The following is a 21,188-nucleotide window of genomic DNA, read 5'->3' as shown; positions in this document are numbered from 1 at the left end:
TCCGCCGTGTACTTATGTGACCAGGTTCTCCATATAATAATGCACCCTATCAATTATTAAGTGTTGTAGAGGAACAATACGATTTCTGCAGACACGTGTCCCATGCTAATCATTATGGTAAACAGGCACAACTTTAACATATGTTACCCTTAGCAACAGTCAAAGGGTGGAATTCAAATGTTTGAAAAGTCGGTTGGGTGTCTGTTTCTCCCTGTCTATTAGATAGGAAAAAACAGACCCCCAACTGACTTTTCAAACATTTGAATCTCCCCCAAAGTGTGTAATGAATTAATATACAATAGATAAAGCGCTTTCCTTGACAACACATTTCACATACAATCTAAAATACACCCAAATGGGACATAAACAAAGATAGTGTCCTACGCACAAAACGTAAATGAAAATGGGGTTAATTACCCTAGAGAAGTCCAACGGGGGAAGTATTCTCAATGATGATGATAAATTGCATTTGAAATGGAGTCCATTTAGATAGTACAGATACAGGATAGGCACAGCCTCCTTTGTGTCCCACGATATATCTGAAACAACATGTGTCTCCTTTTCCTCCCTTTGTGTGGCAGGCGTCTGCTGACTCGGCTGACTCAATATAATATCTTGGAACCTGCAAGAAGAGGCTTGTTGGCAACTTTCAGCCTAGGTGGCAAATGCAACCAAGTGGCCCCCGGCTTTTCTACCAGCCCTCCCAGCATGTCCCCTCCTTGTCTCATTGAGTCCTCCCTGCGTATATCCCCAATTTCCCACTCCATAGCTCTCTCTCATTATCCCCTCTATAGCTCTCTCTTATTATCCCCTCTATAGCTCTCTCGCTTGGTCAGTTCCTTCCATATAACATTCGCAGTCGCAGTACACACCGACATCACAGCTCACCCATGGCATGGGAAGTTTAAAGAAAGGAGGAGGCCCATGTGCAGTCACCTCCGTCCGGCCCCTACTCTTTTGGCAGAAGCGCATTATGAGAACTAGGGGCTCAGACTCTAATGCACATCTGCAAAATGCCGGGAAAGTGTCCGGGCGCCATTTTCCCACTGATATTTTGTGCGCTTGTTGCTGCTGACGGGGGACTCTGGAGAGGTGAGTATTACAGAAATGGGTGCAGCATGTGCGGTGTGGCCCCCCTGGACTCAGGGGCCCGTGTGCACCACACACTCTACACCCAATATAAATACACCACTGCCTCTTTCACAGGTCACTCACTGACCCCACAGCACTCACTGTCCCCCCAACAGCACTCACTGTCCCCCCAACAGCACTCACTGTCTACCTCAGTGCACTTACTGACCTCACAGCACTCCCATACCCCTTTACTGTCCACCACATGTCTCCCCCTCTTTTAAAGTCCACCTCACAGCACTCTCCTTTCCTCTACTATCCACCTCACAGCACTCTCCTTTCCTCTACTATCCACCTCACAGCACTCTCCTTTCCTCTACTATCCACCTCACAGCACTCTCCTTTCCTCTACTATCCACCTCACAGCACTCTCCTTTCCTCTACTATCCGCCTCACAGCACTCTCCTTTCCTCTACTATCCGCCTCACAGCACTCTCCTTTCCTCTACTATCCGCCTCACAGCACTCTCCTTTCCTCTACTATCCACCTCACAGCACTCTCCTTTCCTCTACTATCCGCCTCACAGCACTCTCCTTATCTCTACTATCCGCCTCACAGCACTCTCCTTTCCTCTACTATCCACCTCACAGCACTCTCCTTTCCGCTACTATCCGCCTCACAGCACTCTCCTTTCCTCTACTATCCGCCTCACAGCACTCTCCTTTCCTCTACTATCCACCTCACAGCACTCTCCTTTCCTCTACTATCCGCCTCACAGCACTCTCCTTTCCTCTACTATCCACCTCACAGCACTCTCCTTTCCTCTACTATCCACCTCAAAGCACTCTCCTTTCCTCTACTATCCACCTCACAGCACTCTCCTTTCCTCTACTATCCACCTCACAGCACTCTCCTTTCCTCTACTATCCACCTCACAGCACTCTCCTTTCCTCTACTATCCACCTCACAGCACTCTCCTTTCCTCTCCTATCTGTCACGATCCGGGTATCTGGACGCCATTTCTTACCCATCAGATGCCTCCTAAGGCTGGCTCAGCGCTCCAGGACCGGATCCCATCTGTTATCCTGATGTGTACATTCCTGTATCCTCTCCTGTCACTCTGGGACGCTGTCACAGTAAACGCCATATTACACCTGGCATGGCGTCTCCCGCGGCCTCCGCCGCCGTCCCTGAACTTCTGCATGCAGAGTGTCTGAGTGGCGATTACGTCAGCCGCGGCCTCCGCTGTGTCCGCGTGGTTGGATGTGCATCTGTCAGCCTGGCGCCTCCTGTCTCCGGTGGCCGGCGCCGCCATTACTGTTTTCATTACCACATGGATTACAAACCAAACTTCCCTCCAAGTGTCTGCATGGGCGCAGCCATCTTGGATTCTGTCAGCTGATCATTTTCCACCAATCTGTTCTCAGTATTGATAATCTGCATAATTGCCTAGCCAATCCCTTCCTTGCTGCAGGTATAAATACACTGTGCCTGAGCAAGGAAGGCGTCAGTGCTTTGGTTGTCAAACCTAGTTCCTGTTTGTCTCTCTCCTGTGATTGTCTTCCAGGTTCCAGCTCCTGTCTCAAGACTTCCACCATAGAGACCCGCACCAGCATTCCACCTGCGGTGTAGCCTGACTCTCCAATCCATTGTGGATTCATCTGTTTCCAGCTACAACATTACCTGCTTCCAGCTCAGCTTCCAGCAGAGTACAGCTTCCCTTAAAGGGCCGGTGTCCTTTCTACACTTTACCACTCTCCACCGGTATTATTATTTCTCTGCTCTCAAGTTCTACATTTCAGTTCATATTTCATCGCTCCCAAGTTCATTTATTATTTAACTGGTTCCAGCCAGTATCCACTCCATGCTAACAACAGTCTGGTTCCAGCCAGTATCCACAGCAGCTGTTTTATCTTCAGCAACCCAGCTTTTCCTGGAACACCAGCTGGCACAATCCTGGGTTATCTCCATTGCTACAGTCGGGCCTGGTAAGGACTTTCCATCTAGAAGATCATAAGAACTATCTCACACTACCAGTGCCCTGTGGCTCCTGCCATCCTGTAGTACCCAGGAACTGTATTTATTCTTTGCTGACTTTTACGTTTTCTTTTACTGCTGCTGTGTTGCGGAGTTGTCATAATAAACATCATTGACTTTTATCCAAGTTGCCGTGGTCACGCCTTCGGGCAGTTATTATTCATGTTACTTACATGTCCAGGGGTCTGATACAACCTCCCAGGTTCCGGTACATCTCAGCCCCTACAACTGAGGCTGCCTCCCGTCAGCTCAGGCCCTCAGTTGTGACAGTAAGCACTGACCTAATGAATCCAGCCGGAGACCAGGATCAAGCGGCCAGGCCGATGCAAGAACTGGCAGCCCGACTAGAACATCAGGAGGCTGCACAGGGCCACATCATCCGCTGTCTCCAGGATCTCTCTACTCGGCTGGATGGGATTCAGACAACTCTCCGTGGATCAGGCGCGTCTGGTGCGTCAACCACAGTGACTCCAGCTATAACCCCACCCACCTTACCCATTTCTGCTCCACGTCTTCATCTTCCAACGCCAGCAAAATTTGACGGATCTCCAAGATTCTGCAGGGGATTTCTCAACCAGTGTGAGATTCAGTTTGAGCTACAACCTGGCAATTTTCCCAGTGACCGTACAAAAATTGCCTACATTATTTCTCTTCTCAGTGGCTCAGCCCTTGATTGGGCATCACCGTTATGGGAGAGGTCCGACACCCTGCTATCTTCCTACACTGCCTTCGTGTCAACATTCAGGCGCATCTTCGACGAGCCAGGCCGGGTAACCTCAGCTTCATCCGAGATTCTCCGTTTACGCCAGGGGTCACGTACTGTAGGACAATATCTGATACAGTTCCAGATCCTGGCATCCGAACTGGCATGGAACGACGAGGCCCTGTATGCTGCATTCTGGCATGGCTTATCTGAGCGTATTAAAGATGAGTTAGCTACCAGAGACTTACCTTCTAAGTTAGATGAGCTAATCTCACTCTGCACGAAAGTTGATTTACGTTTCAGAGAGAGAGCAACTGAGCGTGGAAGATCATCTGCTCCAAAATCTTCTGCTCCTCCTCCTCGTCAACTGTCACCATCTAAAGATGAGCCCATGCAACTTGGCCGTTCCCGTTTAACTCCTGCTGAGCGCCGAAGACGTCTCTCCGAGTTTCTCTGTCTCTATTGTGCAGCTCCGTCTCACACCATTAATGCCTGTCCCAAACGTCCGGGAAACTCCAAATCCTAGCTCGCCAAGGAGAGGGCCGGCTAGGAGTAATGATCTCCTCTCCATCTCCTCAAGATTGTAATCTCCCAGTCTCGCTTCAAGTTGCTCAACGTTATCGGAACGTCATTGCCCTCCTTGATTCCGGAGCAGCTGGGAACTTTATTACCGAAGCCTATGTTAAACGGTGGTCCCTACCCACCGAGAGACTTCCTTCGTCCATTTCTTTAACTGCCGTGGATGGCAGCAAAATTTTTGATGCAGTTATTTCTTTAAGGACTCTACCAGTTCGTCTGAGAGTGGGAGTTCTTCATTCCGAACTTATTTCTTTTTTAGTGATTCCAAGAGCCACACATCCTGTGGTCCTGGGCCTTCCATGGCTCCGTCTTCACAATCCTACAATTGATTGGACGACTACGCAAATCCTGGCATGGGGTTCCTCCTGTGCTGAGACATGTTTGTTTAAAGTATTGCCTGTCTGTTCTTCCTCCCCCAGGTCGTCTGATGTTCCACCTCCTCCATATCAAGATTTCACGGATGTGTTCAGTAAAGCTTCTGCTGATATCCTTCCTCCTCATAGAGAATGGGACTGTCCGATTGATCTCGTTCCAGGGAAGGTTCCACCTCGAGGCCGAACTTATCCGTTGTCTCTGCCTGAGACGCATTCTATGGAGGAATATATTAAAGAGAACCTAGCAAAGGGGTTCATTCGACCTTCTTCTTCTCCAGCCGGCGCAGGCTTCTTTTTTGTAAAAAAGAAAGATGGTGGTCTGCGGCCGTGCATCGACTACAGAGGTTTGAACGACATTACCATCAAGAACCGTTATCCTTTACCCCTGATTACTGAGCTCTTTGACAGAGTTAGCGGAGCTACCATCTTTACAAAGCTGGACTTGCGAGGTGCATACAATCTCATCCGGATCCGTGAGGGTGACGAGTGGAAGACCGCCTTTAACACCCGTGACGGACATTATGAGTACCTCATCATGCCCTTCGGATTGAGCAATGCCCCAGCTGTCTTCCAGCATTTTGTCAATGAGATCTTCAGAGACATTCTATACCGTCATGTCGTGGTCTATCTAGACGATATCCTCATTTTTGCCAACGATTTAGAGGAACATCGTTTTTGGGTTAAAGAGGTTCTGTCCCGTCTCCGTGTCAATCATCTCTATTGCAAATTAGAAAAATGCGTCTTTGAAGTCAAGTCCATTCCGTTTCTAGGGTACATTGTGTCCGGTTCCGGACTAGAGATGGATCCTGAGAAACTACAAGCAATCCAAAATTGGCCGGTACCCTTAACCCTCAAAGGGGTCCAGAGGTTCTTAGGGTTCGCCAACTATTACCGAAAGTTTATACGAGACTTTTCCACCATTGTGGCGCCTATTACTGCTTTCACTAAGAAGGGTGCTAACCCGTCCAAGTGGTCTGAAGAAGCCATGCAAGCATTTCATCTTTTAAAACAAAGGTTCATCTCTGCGCCTGTTCTGAAACAGCCTGACATCGACTCTCCTTTCATCTTAGAGGTGGATGCCTCCTCCGTTGGAGTAGGAGCGGTGTTATCTCAGAGGGCTAAAGATGGCCATTTACACCCTTGCAGTTTCTTCTCCCGGAAGTTCTCCCCAGCTGAGCGCAACTATGCCATTGGCGACCAGGAGTTGCAAGCCATCAAGCTCGCTCTAGAAGAGTGGAGGTATCTGTTGGAGGGAGCTTCTCATTCAATCACCATACTTACAGACCACAAGAACCTTTTATACCTGAAGGGCGCACAATGTCTCAACCCTCGTCAGGCCAGATGGGCACTTTTCTTTTCCAGGTTCGACTTTAAACTCCAGTTCTGTCCGGGCTCTCAGAATCGCAAGGCCGATGCCCTTTCCCGCTCATGGGAGCAAGAAAATGAGTCAGAGTCTTCAGACAAGCATCCTATTATAAGTCCGTTGGCATTCTCCACGGTAGGGATGGACTCTACGCCCCCATCAGGGAAAAGTTTTGTGAAGCCGATGCTAAGGAAGAAGCTCATGCATTGGGCCCATGCTTCCCGTTTTGCCGGACATACAGGTATCCAAAAAACCCTGGAGTTTATCTCTAGGTCCTATTGGTGGCCAACTCTGAAAAAGGACGTCTTGGAGTTTATTGCATCTTGCCCAAAGTGTGCCCAACATAAAGTATCCCGCCAGTCGCCTGCGGGGCAACTGGTTCCACTATCCGTTCATTACAGACTTACCCATGTGCAACAAGTTCAATACCATCTGGGTGGTAGTTGACCGGTTCACCAAGATGGCACACTTCATTCCTCTCACCGGTCTTCCGTCAGCTTCCAAGTTGGCTCAAGTATTCATACAAGAGATCTTCCGACTCCACGGTCTTCCTGAAGAAATTATCTCAGATCGAGGAGTTCAATTCACAGCCAAATTCTGGCGAAGTTTATGTCAAGTCCTCCAAGTCAAGCTAAAGTTTTCCACGGCTTACCATCCTCAGACCAATGGTCAAACCGAGAGGGTGAATCAGGACTTGGAGGCCTTCCTCCGCATCTATGTGTCCTCCTCTCAAGATGACTGGGTTCAATTACTTCCCTGGGCCGAGTTCTGTCATAACAACCAGTATCATTCTTCATCTGCTTCAACACCATTCTTCACTAACTTTGGATTCCACCCTAAAGTCCCTGAGTTCCAACCGCTTCCAGCAACTTCTGTTCCCGCAGTGGATATCACCTTGCATCAGTTTGCCAATATCTGGAAGAGCGTACGATCAGCTCTGCTCAAGGCATCGTTCAGGTACAAGAAGTTTGCGGATAAGAAGCGTCGAGCAGTTCCTGCTCTCAAGGTGGGTGATCGGGTATGGTTATCCACGAAGAATTTGAGGTTAAGAGTTCCCAGTATGAAGTTTGCACCTCGCTATATCGGTCCTTTCAAGATTGAACAAGTCATCAATCCTGTTGCTTACAGACTCCAGTTGCCTCCCTTCTTAAAAATACCCAGGACATTCCATGTTTCCCTGTTGAAACTGCTGATCTTGAATCGGTTTCATTCCTCACTTCCTCCAACTCCGAAAGTCCAAACTCAACGAGGCGTTGAGTATGAAGTGGCCAAGACCCTGGACTCACGTCACCGTTACGGTCAACTACAATATCTTATTGACTGGAAGGGTTATGGTCCTGAGGAACGTTCATGGACCAATGCTTCTGATGTCCATGCTCCTGCCTTGGTCCGGAGATTCCATTCCAAGTTTCCTCAAAAGCCAAAGAAGTGTCCTGGGGCCACTCCTAAAGGGGGGGGTGCTGTCACGATCCGGGTATCTGGACGCCATTTCTTACCCATCAGATGCCTCCTAAGGCTGGCTCAGCGCTCCAGGACCGGATCCCATCTGTTATCCTGATGTGTACATTCCTGTATCCTCTCCTGTCACTCTGGGACGCTGTCACAGTAAACGCCATATTACACCTGGCATGGCGTCTCCCGCGGCCTCCGCCGCCGTCCCTGAACTTCTGCATGCAGAGTGTCTGAGTGGCGATTACGTCAGCCGCGGCCTCCGCTGTGTCCGCGTGGTTGGATGTGCATCTGTCAGCCTGGCGCCTCCTGTCTCCGGTGGCCGGCGCCGCCATTACTGTTTTCATTACCACATGGATTACAAACCAAACTTCCCTCCAAGTGTCTGCATGGGCGCAGCCATCTTGGATTCTGTCAGCTGATCATTTTCCACCAATCTGTTCTCAGTATTGATAATCTGCATAATTGCCTAGCCAATCCCTTCCTTGCTGCAGGTATAAATACACTGTGCCTGAGCAAGGAAGGCGTCAGTGCTTTGGTTGTCAAACCTAGTTCCTGTTTGTCTCTCTCCTGTGATTGTCTTCCAGGTTCCAGCTCCTGTCTCAAGACTTCCACCATAGAGACCCGCACCAGCATTCCACCTGTGGTGTAGCCTGACTCTCCAATCCATTGTGGATTCATCTGTTTCCAGCTACAACATTACCTGCTTCCAGCTCAGCTTCCAGCAGAGTACAGCTTCCCTTAAAGGGCCGGTGTCCTTTCTACACTTTACCACTCTCCACCGGTATTATTATTTCTCCGCTCTCAAGTTCTACATTTCAGTTCATATTTCATCGCTCCCAAGTTCATTTATTATTTAACTGGTTCCAGCCAGTATCCACTCCGTGCTAACAACAGTCTGGTTCCAGCCAGTATCCACAGCAGCTGTTTTATCTTCAGCAACCCAGCTTTTCCTGGAACACCAGCTGGCACAATCCTGGGTTATCTCCATTGCTACAGTCGGGCCTGGTAAGGACTTTCCATCTAGAAGATCATAAGAACTATCTCACACTACCAGTGCCCTGTGGCTCCTGCCATCCTGTAGTACCCAGGAACTGTATTTATTCTTTGCTGACTTTTACGTTTTCTTTTACTGCTGCTGTGTTGCGGAGTTGTCATAATAAACATCATTGACTTTTATCCAAGTTGCCGTGGTCACGCCTTCGGGCAGTTATTATTCATGTTACTTACATGTCCAGGGGTCTGATACAACCTCCCAGGTTCCGGTACATCTCAGCCCCTACAACTGAGGCTGCCTCCCGTCAGCTCAGGCCCTCAGTTGTGACACTATCCACCTCACAGCACTCTCCTTTCCTCTACTATCCACCTCACAGCACTCTCCTTTCCTCTACTATCCACCTCACAGCACTCTCCTTTCCTCTACTATCCGCCTCACAGCATCCCCCAGCCACTTTAATGCCCACCTCACAGCACTCCCACCAGCACCGGCACTGTCCACCCCAAAGCAATATATAATAACCACCTCACAGCCCCACCCCTGCAATGCACATCTCCAAGCACCCCCCCCCTTCAGTGTCCACCTCAAGGCACCCCTCCCCATTCAATGTCCAGCTCTCCAGAACTCCCCACTTCACTATCTATCCCATACAGCACCCCCTTCAATGTCCACCTCACAGCATCCCACCTTCAAAGCACGCTCTCCACTTAACAACCACCCCACAGCAACTGCCCCCTCCAATCCCCTCAATGTTCTCTCCAAGGCACTCTCCCTCCCCATTTAATATCCACCCCAAAGCACTTTCTCTCTCCCGCACACTCCCCTTCAGCCTCTCCATTACTCACTCTACAGCCCCCCTTCCCCCAGAGACACAAGCTAACTAACCTGCTCTTCTTTGACCTAGTCTCCCATTCTTGCCAGCTACTCATTGTGTTCTACCACAGAGTTGTCAGACAGGGAACATTGTGTCTCCTTCCTGCCTCCCACAGCCAGCCGTGTACAGTACATGCAGAACATGGGCAGCCCATGAGCACAAAAACTAGGACTGGACAGGGGGGCCCAGCCCGACACTGAGCCCAGAAGTCCTGATATGGAGGCCACCTGGAACCATGGGTGGCAGCTCATCTAGGGGAGTGGAGGTGGTGACAGCAGGAGAGGTACCAGCCAGGAGGCAACAGCCAGGAGTCCCAATAGCTGCGGGCTCTGGGACCTGGAGGCCACGAGTAACCAGGGACCCACGGAGCTAGTAGTGAGTAGGGTCCACCGGCAAGCCATGTGCTCTGGATTGCCTGCAGGTTCCAAGATTTGAGATTAAATCAGCCAAGTCAGCAAGACCCTGCCACACAAAGGGAGGGTAAGGAGACGCATGTTGTTTCAGATATATCAAGGAGGACAAAGGAGGAAGTGCCTAAGTTGTATCTGTACTATTTGATTTGACTCAATTTTTGGGTTGGTCATTGACCAATGATGATTAGAAACCGTTGATGGAAGTGCCTATCCTGTATCTGTACTATTTGACTGGACTAAATTTTAGGGTTGGTCATCGACCATTAAAACCAGCTGGGTTCCCGCCATCGATGGTTTCCATGGACCCAATGTTTTTTTGTTTTGTTTTTTTCATTTACACAGTGTTTCTGCTCCTGCACTGAGCTGGTTCTTGCACATGGGTCCAGATTTATCAAGCCGTGGAAAGTGATAAATTGCATGGTGCTAAAGTACCAACCAATCATCTCCTAACTGCCTTGTTACAGGCCGTGTTTGAAAAATGACAGTTAGGAGCTGATTGGTTGGCACTTTATCTCTGTGCAATTTATAACTCTTCAAGGCTTGATAAAACTGGGCCTTAGTCTGCTCCCACCTGTCCCCTGTTTTGATAGGCTCTGCTATCAGCAGCCCCACCCACAACACACACACAGTCAGAGGAATGATGCTGCAACCCAGCCCTTGGCTCCTCCCAGGTCCCTCCCCGCTTCACTAAATGAGCACTCTAGCTAAGAGTGTGACGGTCCCCTGCGTTCTGAGGCTGGCAGAGCAGCCGCAACAGGCAGCCTCCAGAGCATTAACTAAACATGTGCCTCTCTTCTGTGTATGTACTAAACATTAAATACTATGAACCATTGATGGTATGTCATAGAATAGTTCCACACCATAAATGGGTCGGATGGTATCGATTGTGTGCTACTTTGGTGTATTTTTAGATAATATGTGAAATGTGTTGTTATGGAAAGCACTTTCTCTATTGCATATTAATTTATTGCACTATTGTTCTTTCCTTTGAGTGGTTTTGATTTACACTTTTTTAAATGCAATTTTAGCTGCTTTTTCTCATGCATTACTCTTAAGTTATTTGCTATTATAATAATCACAGCATGACTATAATGAACTGTTGTATACATCATAGATGCATTATAGTCAATAGACTTCATGGGGCTGGTTCAATTAGCAGCGAATCAGCTCACCTGGTGGTAGCTCACAGATTTTTGCTCACAGCCCCACTGGGGTGACTTGATGTGCTGTCGATGGATTTAAGGCGCTGCTCGCCCCTAATTGAGACAATCCACTATGATGTAATAAGACTGAGTTTCTCTGGCGCCGTGGCTACTTTTCTGGGAATGCTCTGAGGTTTACACCTTGTGGTCTTAGAAAACTAGGTGCATTACTAACACAGGTGTCTCATATCTTCTACTGTATTTCCTCCTGGGACTTGTATATTTGGATTGGCCTTCTGGGACGCTGGCCAAAAAGAACATACGCCACCTGTTGATGCTGGCCAAGGTCTGCAAGAAAGTGGATGACACGCACTATGCCTAGTTTTTATCATTGTGTGTTCTTAGTGAATGATCTAGTTAGTCATGAACTCTTTGTGTATACCGCGAGGACCTATCACTTGCAGGTGCTCCACCCTTAGTGCAAAATACAAAACGATGAGGATGATCAGCAGCCACTTCTATTTGACTGAGTATATCATGATGCCTTCTACTAATTCTATTACTGTTATTATTATTAGTGGGGGCTGTAGCAGTCTGTTCAGTTGACATTTGCAGTTTGTCCTGAGCACATAAGCAGATTCCCATTTGATCTCTTAAAGGTGAAGATAACGGATGTTTGTATTTAAATGAAATTAATTATTTTATTTTGCATTTTACATAGTAATTTTCAGGCATTGGGTATGTGAAGTAAGTGGCCGCGATTCCAGCAGTTAGCATACCGACGCCAGGATCCCGTCCGCTAGAATGCCGGCAGGGGGGGCGAGCACCACAAAGTCCTTTGCGGGCTCGCTACGTTTGCCATGCTGCAGACTCTCTGCACTCACCACAGGTTCTATTCCCACTCTGTGTGTGTCATAGCCAGGAATAGCTGGAGTGGAAATAGCCCCTGTTAGCCGGGATTCTGGCTGGCGGCATCGTCAGTGGTCGGGATTCCGGCGTCAGTATCCTGACCGCCGGGTTCCCGATTGCCGGCAATGTAACTGTATCCCATTTCCAGACCTGATGGATCATGCAAATTGTGTATTATAACTAGCATCTATTATTACTAACATAGTCAAGTCTCACATAAATCTTGCGCATATGTTATCTTGCAACAAGTCCAATTCTTCAAGCTATACCTTCTTTATGGGGTGCATTTTATGCCTGTGTTTTTTGGGTGAAGTGTCCATCTCTACATTTGGCCCCCCAGTAATTATACCCTCACCTGACTAAAGGTACATTAGAAAAAAATATACACTGCTCAAAAAAATAAAGGGAACACTTAAACAACACAATGTAACTCCAAGTCAATCACACTTCTGTGAAATCAAACTGTCCACTTAGGAAGCAACACTGATTGACAATCAATTTCACATGCTGTTGTGCAAATGGAATAGACAACAGGTGGAAATTATAGGCAATTAGCAAGACACCCCCAATAAAGGAGTTGTTCGGCAGGTGGTGACCACAGACCACTTCTCAGCTCCTATGCTTTCTGGCTGATGTTTTGGTCACTTTTGAAAGCTGGCGGTGCTTTCACTCTAGTGGTAGCATGAGACGGAGTCTACAACCCACACAAGTGGCTCAGGTAGTGCAGCTCATCCAGGATGGCACATCAATGCGAGCTGTGGCAAGAAGGTTTGCTGTGTCTGTCAGCGTAGTGTCCAGAGCATGGAGGCGCTACCAGGAGACAGGCCAGTACTTTAGGAGACATGGAGGAGGCCGTAGGAGGGCAACAACCCAGCAGAAGGACTGCTACCTCCGCCTTTGTGCAAGGAGGAGCACTGCCAGAGCCTTGCAAAATGACCTCCAGCAAGCCACAAATGTGCATGTGTCTACTCAAAATATCAGAACAGACTCCATGAGGGTGGTATGAGGGCCCGACATCCACAGGTGGGGGTTGTGCTTACAGCCCAACACCGTGCAGGACGTTTGGCATTTGCCAGAGAATACAAGGATTGGCAAATTCGCCACTGGCACCCTGTGCTCTTCACAGATGAAAGCAGGTTCTCACTGAGCACATGTGACAGACGTGACAGAGTCTGGAGACGCCAAGGAGAATGTTCTGCTGCCTGCAACATCCTCCAGCATGACCGGTTTGGCAGTGGGTCAGTAATGGTGTGGGGTGGCATGTCTTTGGGGGGCCGCACAGCCCTCCACGTGCTCGCCAGAGGTTGCCTGACTGCCATTAGGTAACGAGATGAGATTGTCAGACCCTTTGTGAGACCATATTCTGGTGCGGTTGGCCCTGGGTTCCTCCTAATGCAAGACCATGCTAGACCTCATGTGGCTGGAGTATGTCAGCAGTTCCTCCAAGACGAAGGCATTGATGCTATGGACTGGCCCGCCTGTTCCCCAGACCTGAATCCAATTGAGCACATCTGGGACATCATGTCTCGCTCCATCCACTAACGACACGTTGCACCACAGACTGTCCAGGATTTGGCGGATGCTTTAGTCCAGGTCTGGGAGGAGATCCCTCAGGAGACCATCCGCCACCTCATCAGAAGCATGCCCAGACGTTGTAGTGAGGTCATACAGGCACGTGGAGGCCACACACACTACTGAGCCTCATTTTGACTTGTTTTAAGGACATTATATCAAAGTTGGATCAGCCTGTAGTGCAGGCCTGGCCAACCTGTGGCTCTCCAGCTGTTGTAAAACTACAAGTCCCATCATGCTTTGCCACAGTTTTGCTATTAGGGAATGCTAAAACTGTGGCAAGGCATGCTGGGATGTGTAGTTTCACAACATCTGGAGAGCCACAGGTTGGCCAGGCCTGCTGTAGTGTGTTTTTCCACTTTAATTTTGAGTGTGACTCCAAATCCAGACCTCCATGGGTTAATAAATTTGATTTCCATTGATAATTTGTGTGTGATTTTGTTGTCAGCACATTCAACTATGTAAAGAACAAAGTATTTAATAAGAATATTTTATTCATTCAGATCTAGGATGTGTTGTTTAAGGGTTCCCTTTATTTTTTTGAGCAGTGTATATAAAAAAAAGTCCCAATAATTGAAAACATCTATATTCCAAGGTGTGTGAATAGTTCTCAGATGTGAATATTGGGGAGGAATAGAACAGTTATCTCTGTTTTATATTAGGTGTATAAATTCCTAAGAAAGCAGATGGTTGATCTGTGAAATGCGTAGAAGCGGCTGCTAGATAAAGAAATTCACAATTTTTATACGAGATGAGAGAATCGCTCATCTACTGGCGATGTCCGCAGGACTTTTATTGCAGTTTCCTACAAACACCACTTCCGTTCCAACTAACAGTTTATTAGTGCATTGTATGAGTTTTGTATTGTGCAGAAATTATTGTACATGAGCTGTTTGTTTGTTTTTTTAATACCTTCATTTTGTTACCCATGCATCGAATCACAGGCTGCTTCCCTTTATTTTTTTATAGCACATTGGATGTTATAAAGATGTTCCCCAAAGCTCATTCTAATGATCGTAAGCCGGACACTCTTTTGGGTTTTTGTGTCTCAGTGTGAAACAGGAACAGGGTTTGACTGCATTTGCTCTGGCTCTAAAGTGCTCCAAATATCAAAGTTGGGGCCCCTGGAGTGAGATCCCCTAACAGTCAGGCCCCTCGGGCAGCGACACGAGTAGCTTTGGTTGTAGTTCTTCCACTGGGTCTACTCTAGATATCAGAGAGGGGTATGGAATGTGTTGATATTGTCTAAATGGCATATACAACTGTAGTACACAGCTTGTGAAATACTGGGGCGTCATGACAAATACACAGGCATTCAGGCATCAGCACAATTTTTAGGATATTTACTCGTTACCGCTGTCTCAATTTTGTACCAAGATTTATCGATTTTTATTTTTACTAAGTTTAGTTTTAGTTGTATTTATTATTATTTATTGGATGATCTATTTTGTCAACATTATTTCTTTAGTATTTATTTGTTCATCCTGCTTTCGGTATGGCTGGTGTTGTTTGTTTAATGTTTATAGTAGTTTATCTGATATAAAGATTTCCTGTCACAGTGAGAGCTCCACACAGGCTGATTCTGTCACTCCAGCCTATTTGCACCAAATGGACCAATTTGTGCATAATACTGGGGGTGATATTAGACAATACCAAGCGGTCTGGTGCACGAGCCACCCTACCAGGGTCAGACTGGCCCAGAGGGGTACAGGGGAAATCACTGGGGGAGGGTGGGGGGGATTGCACCCCCTCCTCTAGGGATCTGATTTTGCACTTGAATTACACATTATTCATATGTTACTTTATACTGCACAAGACCAGGGCCAGATTAACAATGGGGCAGATGGAGCTCCAGCTCCAGGCCTCCACATAAAAATAGGCCCATCATCATAGCAGCATGATGATCACTAGCTACCAGCTGGCCACAAGGTCGTCCATAAATCATAACTATTAAGACTGCAATTCTATTTTTCTCACAAATTATGCATTTTTTTAAATATTTTTACATATGTAGGGAGACATTGGAGCTGATAGTGCAGGGGATGTGCACGCCCACATGGCTCGCGCCACACCCACACACCACTGATCATACCTCCCCCTTTTCTCACAATAGGCCCTTTAATTTTTTCAGCTCCAGGTCCATGTGGCCCTTAATCCGGCCCTGCACAGGACTATGGTGTACTTTCTACAGTGTTATTGCTATATATATTTAACAAGGGGCCCAGAACATGCAAGCCTCTAAGCATGGGCCCCTATTACTGCATTTCCCCGGTGGGCCTTTTATGCCCCAGTCCAGGGGCGGATTGGGAACAAAAAGCGGCTCTGGAAAAATTTGTACTAGTGGCCCCGCATGGACAGCACCAGAGGTGTAAGGTCTAGCCATGGGCCATGGCAGCAGCACCCTCCCCCCAAGACTTTCCAGATAGTGGGCATGTCTAGCATCAAGGGGGAAGTTAAAAAGAAAATTAAATATTATGAGCACATTATATGATACATATTCAGAATTTAGGAAACTATACCATTCTTTAGAAATATATTTTCTTGCTTATTACACCAACCGTATCCCAATCACTATTCACTCAATCTTATATGTCAGCCAAGCAGGCAGACAGAGCATACACTAGATCAGACCTGGCCAACCTGTGGTTCTCCAGCTTTTGTGAAACTACAAGTCCCAGCATGCTCTGCCACTGTTTTGCTATTAGGGAATGCTAAAACGCAGGCAGAGCATTCTGGGATGTGTAGTTTCACAAAAATTGGAGTCACAGGTTGGCCAGGCCTGCACTAGATCATCTGCAATCACAGGCTAAGTGGCAAAGTAATTTTCATATATGCAAATTATTTTGCATCTTATTCATCATGTCTATAAAAAGGACCACATGTCCTCAAACAAAACAGGCCCCACGGGTGCGTCGGCCCACCGGGAATCTTCCCTGTAAACCCTATGGCCAATCTGCCTCTGCCCCAGTCTGACACTGCACCTTGCACATACATATGGCTTGCTCTTACTCTGGCCATTTACGGATTTAGGTGCAGAGATAATGTGCGTGCCTATAAAGCTACATTCATAACCAGTTGTAGTGTTTAATGCACTGTTCTTCAGGCTCCAAAGAGTTTCATGATTGCAATACTATTAACGCTGCCTGGTGTATTCAGAAAAAAACAATTACCTTCTGTCAACTCCTGGCAGCCAGTCGCTCCCGACTGTTAAAATATTATTAGTTTCTGTGGTAATAAGTTACAGTATTGTTGCAGCAACAGCAGATAAGCTCTTGGCACAAAGCACATGGTACATTCACTACTTTATACACAGTGTATGGAGAGATTTTATAATATATCCAGCCTGAAACTGGAGATTTGGGGCCTAATTCCAGTTGTCTGCGAGTAGAAAGGCGCCGCCCCGTCAGGAAGAAAAAACATCCCATGCAAATTTGCAAATGCATCGCAGAACGCTATACACGCGCAGATGCAAACGCAAAGCCCGGAGCATCGAAGAGTTTTTGCCGTCTGAGCAAGTGTGAGTAGGTCTGAGGCTGCCACTAATCTGCGACTGAGACGGGCTGGAAGTGTTCTGCGTTGACATCAGAGACCCTCCCTGAAAGCGTCTGGGCACGCCTGCTTTTTTTCAGAAAACGGCAGGTTTCCGCCCAGAAATGCCGTCTTCCTGTCAAACAGCAGATACATTGCGTTTATGATCTGGGTGCGTTTTCTGTCACTATTACCCCACACACGTGCGCAATGCGAACGCTACACATGTGCGGTTGTTTGATAATCTCTCCATTTGTGAATTCTCTAATTAGTGATCCAGGCTGAATTAGGCCCTTGGTTCCAAGTATATCGAACACCCTGAATTTTTTTTTTTTTTTTTTAAGTGTACCTATTGAGACCTAAATATCTATCCCAAAATTCATTAGAACAGGGGCGACCAGACTTTTGGACTCAGTGTTCTACTCTAAGGTGGAGTACACATTATTTGAAGTTTGGACTGTGCTGCAGCCCCGCCTCTGCAACTGCCACGGAAATCCAGGAACAGAGCATTGTGCACCTAATGGAATGGATTGTAGTGTAGCACCTCTCGGAGTTGGGCCCCTTGGAACTGGTTGTCATAGTCTAGCCCTCTCAGGCGACAGTAGAGTTCACGCAGCATATATGCGATGCGGTTGAACAGTACAGTCTGCTTTCTAGCACATCAGTGACTGGGAGTCGCTGCATCACAAAGACCACAATCTACGGATGGCCATCTGATTGTGAAATTGATGGTTAACCTCGATGGTATGAAACCATCAACAGGAAAACCCAGCAGTGGTCATCCCTGCTCTATTGCCAGACAGCAGGCCAATCAGGTGGTGGTCGGGCTTCACATGTCACATGGGGGTGGGGGGGTGGAGCTAGACTCTGTGTCCCCGTGCTAAAGAGAAATTGGGAGGCTCTGTGCCATTGATGGAGGAGAACCATTGATTTTCTGCAATTGATGACAAAACCATTTGCCATTGTTGGTTATTAACTATCGATCTATTGATGGTCGATGGCCAGCCTTATCACAATTTTCTTTTCTTCCATTGTCTACCAAATCCCACTGCATCACTGTGCAAAAAAATCAGCCAGGCACCATACAACACGCCTTTAGTAATAACTATTAAAGTAAGTGACAAGGAGAAGGGTTGAAGAGGTATGGGTGTGCAGAAATTGAGGGTGGTAAGGGATAGATGTTTAAACATATTGAGCATTTATACTATTCTTCACAAACCCTAGGGCTACAGAATTTGCTGTCATACACAGACTCTGTTCCGCTCCCTCCTCTTTTAGGTGTGTTTTGGAGGGACCCTTCAAAGTGTTGCCATGGAAACCACAAAGTACTAGTTATGCCCCTGCATGAATCTACTGTTTACGGCGACTGTGGTTTGTGTTTTGAAGTCTACATATCCAAAGGATGGTAGCAAGCCAACACATGTAATGTGCCCCATACAGTATGTATGAAATTGAGGTGGTCATAAGGCTGAAGTGAAAGAAGAGCGCAATCTTCGTTTATTTACCGTTGCATAAGAAAGGTCTCCAAACAGCTGGAGGGAGCGCAATGTCGCTGAACTTAGGTCAGGATCACAAGATGCCCGAAACAAACGTCCTTTCATCTGAAAGTAGTGAAGTTTCATAATGATTCCTCTTGGAGAGCCCTATGGGGCATTGCGTGCCTTAGGTAGGCAGTGTATGCGATATGAGAAATTGCGCAACAGGCATCTCAGGGATCAGTTTAAGGAACAGATCCTTGGCAAAGTCGGCGAGTTTAGAGGACTGAAATTATTCCGGTGTCCAGAAGGCGCCCCAGCACCGGAGCACTCTTACCACTATGATGACCAGGGCACAAGCGGGTGCTCTAGACAGGGGCTAGTGGAGACAGCAGGATGGAGCTGCAAAAAACATGATCGCTGGTAATGGCATCTTGGCCCCGCCCCAACAGAACATAGTCTAAAGCTGGGTACACACTTGGTGATGTGCACCCGATATATATCATCCACATCGTCCACTGTGTATTCAATATATCCTTAACGATGCGCGCACCCGCAGTTCTTTAACAATGTAAAATATCTTTAGTTTTTAGCTTGAAATCTAAAGATATTGGGGGTGATTCCGAGTTGTTCGCTCGCTAGCTGCTTTTAGTAGCATTGCACACGCTAGGCCGCCGCCCTCTGGGAGTGTATCTTAGTTTAGCAGAATAGCGAACGAAAGGTTAGCAGAATTGCTAATAGAAAATTCTTAGCAGTTTCTGAGTAGCTCGAGACTTACTCCTACACTGTGATCAGCTCAGCCCGTTTCGTTCCTGGTTTGACGTAACAAACACGCTCTGCGTTCGGCCAGCCACTCCCAGTTACTTCCAGACACTCCAGCGTTTTATCCTGGCACGCCTGCGTTTTTCCGCACACTCCCAGAAACCGGTCAGTTTCCGCCCAGAAACACCCACTTCCTGTCAATCACACTCCGATCACTTCAACGATGAAAATTCTTCGTTCAGACGTGAGTAAATCTACTAAGTTTTGTGCTAAAATACTTAGCGCATGCGCACTGCGTACCATGCACATTTTTGCCTTAATCGCTCCGTTGCGAAAATCGGCAACGAGTGAACAACTCGGAATGACCTCCATTGTACAAGACGGAATGCACCTGGATAGACGGTTACTAATAACAGTGCTGCATAAAAAAAAAATATGATTTCTCATAGGTTAAAACTATTCTTAATAATTTTTCCTTTAAATTAAAATCCTGTCCAATTTGTTTAAAGATTAAATTGTGCTTGTGATAATAATAATCAATTAGCTTCACTGTCCTTAGGATAACATGTTCTTTGCATTGTAATCATGAATATATTTGCATAAATACTCATATCCCCTTATTGGGAGCTATTATTGATGTAAACAAAACTAATTCGGTTAAATCTCATTATAAAAATCTTAATTGTTTGTAATGATGCGAGCATACATTCTGATGTGTTCACTGTTCCATACATTTAGTTAACAGTCAATGACCAAATATGGTATATTTTATTTGCTATACATTTATAAATGCATATTCTCAGCTCTTTACGTGATATCAATATATATAATAATAATAATAAGCAGAATAATGACATCTCTGCCAAATGCATTTCATCATTGGAAGACTTTCAGTGGGTGTATCCTCCGTTCTTTTATTTCCGGATCATTCATTCAATTATTATGTGTATGTACCTACCTCATTCTAAGATAAGAGAACATTTTTTTGTTTTCATCATAGTGCATATATTCATTTAGTGCTTTTAGTTCAGTTGTGTATATATTGTTGTCCCTATTTTTTATGTGTTTCTTTTATGTTAATTTTTATGATAATAAATAGCTATATTTTTAATACTTTAACTGGCAACTAATTTTATTGACACCTTGGTCGCTATTTATCCCTCATCCCCTCCTTTCTCTTACGTTACTCTCAGGGAATTACCACCCCTGTATTTATTGAGGGAAACAGCTGACGCCCCATTAGCAGCATAGGGGAGTGTCATATAAGCTAGCTATTCCACAACATATTTGTTTCATCTTGCATGTGGCGCAGTAATAATCCTTATTTTTACATATATATATATATATATATATATATATATATATATATATACACACACAAATAGTAATTGTTAGAAGTGCACTCACCAGTCCAATACAGATTCAACAAGATTTATTATAGCGATGTGGACATAATCATCATTCCGACGTTTCGGTCCCCCCCTGGACCTTTGTCAAGGTTCAGGTGCTATACACAAACTGCCTCCATATATACCCCCTCACTACATAAAACATGCAGCAATCTCAAAAACATGGTACATATTAACTCATATATAAGGCACATTTCCAGCTCTTACCTAAAGCTCCACCATCTTGCTACATTCAAGAGCACCTGTTGTGTCATATTCTAGTGTGTGCACGCGTCCCGCTGATGGAACGCACGCGACCGGAAGTGGTCCGGGCGGCCAGGGCAATGGAACGCACACGTGTTTCCTCCCGGCTATCCGCAGCTCCCACACACAGACTAAAGCCAATGGAGAAGGCAGACACTGTGTTCCCACAGTAAACGCCTCCCCCTACAACAAAGCACCATAAGTTAATAGTCCACATACATCCAAGATGTATTACTAATCATCTCTACCGTGTTGCCAGGCAACATCGCTCCACAAGTATATATAGAG

At 46.5% G+C, this 21,188-nt stretch overlaps 1 long non-coding RNA gene across 1 annotated transcript in view; it reads right to left on the bottom strand.

Moving 5' to 3' along the window:
- The window catches only part of LOC134980994 (uncharacterized), a 92,716-nt gene extending 71,742 nt beyond the window's left edge, over window positions 1-20,974 (bottom strand). Inside the window, exon 1 of the long non-coding RNA XR_010190499.1 lies at window positions 20,865-20,974. This is a non-coding gene — a long non-coding RNA (uncharacterized LOC134980994). The remainder of the gene's footprint in view (window positions 1-20,864) is intronic.
- Between the last annotated feature and the right edge of the window lie 214 nt (window positions 20,975-21,188).

Source organism: Pseudophryne corroboree, chromosome 12 (assembly GCF_028390025.1).
Source record: "Pseudophryne corroboree isolate aPseCor3 chromosome 12, aPseCor3.hap2, whole genome shotgun sequence".
Taxonomy (NCBI): Eukaryota; Metazoa; Chordata; class Amphibia; order Anura; family Myobatrachidae; genus Pseudophryne; species Pseudophryne corroboree.
The sequence above is the reverse complement of the archived record's forward strand: the minus strand, read 5'-3'. Positions and strand labels throughout refer to the sequence as shown.